This window comes from Saimiri boliviensis, chromosome 2 (genome assembly GCF_048565385.1).
Source record: "Saimiri boliviensis isolate mSaiBol1 chromosome 2, mSaiBol1.pri, whole genome shotgun sequence".
NCBI lineage: Eukaryota > Metazoa > Chordata > Mammalia > Primates > Cebidae > Saimiri > Saimiri boliviensis.
In genome coordinates, this window is record NC_133450.1 from 121,946,405 (window position 1) to 121,952,402 (window position 5,998).

General features: G+C 35.4%; 1 pseudogene; it reads left to right on the forward strand.

The window, feature by feature from the left end:
* Positions 1-225: 225 nt before the first annotated feature.
* On the forward strand, positions 226-854 carry LOC101051425 (vesicle-associated membrane protein 4 pseudogene; annotated as a pseudogene).
* The last annotated feature ends 5,144 nt before the right edge of the window (positions 855-5,998 follow it).

Here is a 5,998-nt window from a genome sequence, read left to right on the forward strand (position 1 = left end):
TAAATGTTTACATATTTAAACATATGTTGTTTTGATAATCAGAATAAAAAACCCAATTTTGAAAAACTGCAATACTGTTACCTGGCAAGAATTAAATAAAATGACTTACACATAAGAATTTGTCGGCCGCCGAGTGCCGATCGGCTCGATGAGCGGAGGCGCTGCTGCGACGCTGCGGCCGACGCCGGATCCGCACCCACCGTCCCCCCACTTCTCCCAGCTTTTTACCCCCGCTTCCCACTCCTTCCCCCGCCTGTCCAGCACCGCCCGCCCGGGAGAGCTGCCGGGAGTTCCCCGGGAGCCTCAGGCGGCGACTATTCTGCTGAGAAGTGAAAAGCATTTCACAAGGGAAAAATATGCCTCCCAAGTTTAAGCGCCACCTCAATGATGATGATGTCACAGGTTCTGTGAAAAGTGAAAGGAGAAATCTTTTGGAAGATGATTCAGATGAAGAAGAGGACTTTTTTCTAAGGGGACCATCTGGACCGAGATTTGGACCTAGAAATGATAAAATTAAACATGTTCAGAATCAGGTGGATGAAGTTATTGATGTCATGCAAGAAAATATTACAAAGGTAATTGAGAGAGGGGAGAGACTAGATGAACTACAGGACAGATCAGAAAGCTTATCGGATAATGCAACAGCTTTTAGCAACAGATCCAAACAACTTCGAAGGCAAATATGGTGGCGTGGATGCAAAATAAAAGCCATCATGGCTTTGGTTGCTGCCAACCTTTTGCTAGTGATTATCATTCTTATAGTCGTGAAATACCATACTTGATTTGATGACAGAAATCTTCCTTAAACAAGATCTGGGACAGTAATAAAAGATTGCTGCATAATTTAAATGAAACCTATGTATATAACCTATGTATATAACTTTCAAAACTTCTTTTTCAAGAAAATAAGAGGCAAGTATCACTTCAAATTGGAACGTTGAGAATGTCCAATTATCTTCTCCCCTTCTAACAAAATGTTTTTTTAATAATTATGTTTAAGGCAAAGAGAACTAGCCTCTATTTTTCCACATTTCAAAGATCTGATTTGAAACTAGATACTTGCCAGTTCATTATTTGTGTATATAAACACTGATGCTAATGTTTCATACTAGTATTTTAATGGTATAAGGACTTGCATTATTGCATTAGGGAGCGGGTCATGTTGGAGGCCAGGAAGCCTATGGAGAGTACCAAATTATTACGCTGAAAGAGATGCATAACCATTCTGTCAATATTTTCAAAAATATCTTTTCATATTACAGTTATTTTGCAAGCAATTTTCATATATATAGGTGTAACAAAAGCTAAATGTTGTAAATGCTGTTGCCTTCAGCTATAACTAAAAACATTCCAGTAAATATATTTTAGACTGTGTAAGAGAATGTGTAGTAATTTCTTTGGCATTTGGATTATGGAAAAGAAAAATTTAAACAGTGTGGAAAACATAGTATGGCACCATAAAACTGGAGATAATAAAGTTATTGAAGAGTGTCATCAGAGTGTTTGGAAATGACCAATATATAGCTGCCAGTCATGGTCCATTCTGTTTTCAGTTAAACTTCAATAAAGAGAGACCAGTCAGTCCTAATGTGAGTAAATGAAATTCACAGGTAATTTACTCATTAATTTTATTTTAGTTAATAGCCTCTAACTTCCAACTATCTCATTTCCCAAAAGTATGAAAAGTAGCAAAGCCATCTGTTAATACTTTGAATTTTATATCTTTGCATCCCCCGTTCATTTTTGGGGAAATGCGTGTTGCACAATCAAGTTTTACATCAGCCAACAGTAACGAGTAGTAGAAAGTCAGGAACCTAGGTATCTACATACAGGACAGTCCAACAGGACAGTCCATCAGTTGGTAACCATGTACTAGAGAGTGACCATTGACCTGAGCCTGTTTTTATAATGAAAAAAATGTGTTAACTGTAAAGTATGCTAACCTCCTTGTGTCTTTTAAACAAGTCAGAGTTAAAATACATTGTCCCCTAAGGTGTGGGGAGAGGAAACTTTATAATAAAATTAGTGATTCTGCAAAAAAAAAAAAGAATTTGTCACAGTGCCTAGCATGAGATGAGTTATCAAGAAGTATCGTTTTCTTTCCCTGCCATGTCAAGATTCAGGGCAAATAGTTTAATATTTAAGAACTCTGTTTCTTTTCTCAGAAAGAATTGAACTCAGAGATTGAATCTTTCATTTATTTAGAGGTAAGACCTTGAGTAAATTATTTATCTAAGCTTCAATGATCTCACCTATAAAATAAAGATAATATTAATATCTAACTCATTGTATTATTATGGGAATTAGATGAGCTTATTCATAAAAGTTACTCATCTCAATGCCCAAAACATAACAAACTTCGATAAATATTAACTGATAATATTTTTATGGCAAAGTGAAAGGTCAACTACAGGTGTGGATAGACTTCTGGGTCTATACAATGAATTCAAAAATGAGTAAGCAAAATAGATTTCCCTTTAAACAAAGAAAGAGTCTCAGAATTACATGCCAAATGGGTAAAGTATCAAGTGGAAAAGCAGTATCAGATGCTTGAAATAAACTCATCAAAGGATGGGTCTTTGGGGTAATGTTCAACTAGCTGAGGAATCTCAGCAAAAAGATTCCCCTTTAGGGAAGCTGACTCTGGCATCACAATTTCACCAGGGACAGGTGGAGAATCCCAGCTTTCATTCTTATTACTGTTGGGAGTACAAGGGGGTGGAGTGGGGAGGAAGTTTTGTTTTCTCCACGTTTGACCTTAGGCAAAAGGCTGAGAAGCTGTAAGTCATGTTTTCTCTAACTTAAAAAAAAAAAAATCCCAAATGCACTCAAAGTGCAAGCACAAGGGACAGAACTCTGAGCTCCAGGGGAAGTGAAGAGCAGGGAAAAGGCTTATACACATTGTTCCTCATTCCAAATCAGTGCCTGAATTCACTCCTTCAACAAAGGCGGATGCCTTTGACTATGGAAATGTAAGTTTAAGAAAGTACCTTTCTAGCTTATCATTTCTAGCTTAAAAAAAATACACACATATTACTTTCAGATGGTGTCAACTGGAAAGGCAAATGAAAAAGTAAAAGATAATTATATTGCCTTCATTTAATCATTTCTACCATTGTCATGGCTTTTTGTCTTTATTTGAAACCGCAGCATTCTCCTTTAAATAAAATTTACTAAAGTAAAACCCAAAATGCAAACTAATGCCATTTTTAAATTGTTTCTTTCAAGAAAGAAAACTAAGACTGAGAATATGACTTCTTCCAATGAGAGAAGAGTAACAGTATAGGTCTTTTCCAGAAGCTGACAGTTATTCCTCAAACACTGCATTCATTTTGTTCAAAACTTAACTTCTGATCCCGGCCTAGGTTTATGAAATGGTATCATTCATCTAAAAGCAAAATAGAGCTTTCAGGATGCCCTGGTGGGAATTTTCTTTCTCTTCAACCCTGGCTGACACAGAGGCTGACTTCACTGGCTTTAAATCCAAGTAACGAATGAAGGAAAGATGATATCCCACGCCCTACGTGGTAAGTCAAATGGCATAAAGGGCACTTCCTAGCAGCGGGAACATTCTAGGAATTGCAAAGGTCACAAAAACTGCCTAGGGGAGATACAAGATCCAGAAGAGGGAGTACCTTCAAATACAGTATTTTATAGTAATTGTTTTTCTCAGCTTAAAAAAAGTAATATATGTGCTCATAGGAATTTTGTGAAACCTAGACATGTACATATAAAGAAGAAAATTACAGAACCTGTTATCTGACCTTGTAATACTTGGCACCTATTAATTTTAAGTTTTATTTCTTTACAGGAATTTCTGTTCCTTTGTGTTATTTACTTTTTCTACAAAAATGCATATAAAGACTATATAAACTCACTAAGCAAAGAACTCTGTAAAGATTATATAAGAAATTATATAAACCTTAGCTACTCAAAGTCAGTATTACCTTATTGCTTATTGAAATTTAGAATTCCAAACCCCATTCATTTCTTTTAATCAGAATTTACATTTTAACAAGTTCCTAAGGAAATTTTTCTGCACTTCTATGATTAACTTCTTTATTGTTCATTTTTTCTACATCTGTAATTTTTATTTAATGGGTACAAATATTTAAAAACTCTGAGTATTTTGGCCGGGCATAGTGGCTCACGCCTGTAATCCCAGCACTTTGGGAGGCAGAGGCGGGTGGATCACGAGGTCAAGAGATTGAGACCATTCTGGCCAACATGGTGAAACCCCATCTCTACTAAAAATACAAAAATTAGCTGGGTGTGGTGGCACATGCCTGTAATCCCAGCTACTCAGGAGGCTGAGCAGGACAATCACTTGAACCAGGGAGTTGGAGGTTGCAGTGAGCCAAGAATGCACCACTGCACTCCAGCCTGGATGACAGAGTGAGACTGCGTCTCAAAGAAAAAAAAAAAAAAAAAAGCGAAAAAAAAAAAAAGATCTGAGTATTTTTAAGTGCCCCACAAGAAAATTTTTTTACAAGTTTATATTCCCTCCAGTAGTTTTTTTAAAACCCTCAGTAGTTTTTCTGAGCATTGTTTTATTGCACCTCCACCAACACTGGTGTCAGAATTATTCATTTTTGCTAATTTAAAAAGCAAAAGAGAAATTATATGTCTCCTATTTAAATTAACAACCTTTATCTAGAAATGTGAAACTTACTGACTTAACTCTCACAATATACACTGAAATTTCATATTCACTTTTTTAAATGCCCCTTAATTTATTGAAAAGAATAATATTTCGAACTTTAAAGACATTTTAGCATGCAGATATAGAAATATATGTTCCAAAATACCTATTGCATTGAAAAGCATACAAAAACACAGTACTCAGTAAACTTTTTTGAATTTTTCAAGTGGTTTAGGCCAGTAATCAGCTATAAAGTAGAATAAAACTTAGAAGACAATCCTGAAAAGATTGTATCTATCACATGTATTTTCAATAAATGGTAACAAAGCAATGTTTTATATAAAATGAACTAACATTCATGATGGAACAGTAGTAAAAAAGTTAATTTAAAGCAATTTTACTGAAAATATTTTAAGAAATATTGCTCTTTATACAAGCACCGAAATTATATGAGTAATATTAGCCCATTTTTAAATTATCCAATAACAGAAATCTCAAGTCATCATGTCATCTTAGAAGTAACCCTAAGGTGAAAAAAATTTGGAGACAGACAGATAGAAAGAGAGATAGAGACAGAATGAATGGTGAAATAAAGGGGTTATAAAGAAAGAATGGGTTTCTCTAAAAATTTTGATGATCTTGTCCCTGGACTAAGACCTATACAAAAAGATCTTTCAAACTTCAGCTGATAGCATTGTGGTGAGAGGGTCTTCCGCTTGCAAGGTTTGTAAGATGTACAAAGGTGAACAAAAAAGACTAGGCCATCTCCTGCCCTCAGAAGAGAGAAGATTTTTTTTTATTGAAGATTTTTGCATCTATGTTCATCATGGATATTGGCCTGAAGTTTTCCTTTTTTTGTTGAGACTCTGCCGGGTACCACTTTATCATCTGTAAATTACTTTTCCATGTACATATTGTTTCATCCAATTCTCGTGTCGGCTTTGCTATGTATGTATTATTACTCACATTTCACAGAGAAAGTAATGTAGACTCAGAGGTTAAGTCCTTTACTGAAGAAATACTGCTTACTAAGTAATAGAGCAAGGATTTAAGCCCAGGTCTGTCATGTCTCCAAAGCCCATCCTCAGTCACACTGGTGGATTACAAACCCAATCTGGATCCCAGAAATGTATACATTCCAAAGCCTTCTTCATATGATTCTTATAATAACAAAGTCCAGAGTCCATGACTATATCATCCTACAGATAGGGAGTAAATACTGATAATGGCCTAAAAATGATCACTTAATGTAGCTGAGTTGTTGCTTAAAATCACTTTGTCACTATGTGGTTATTTTCATAACTGGCTTCTTAAATCTCATGTTCTGTCTTATATTTTGCTTGAGTAATATTACTG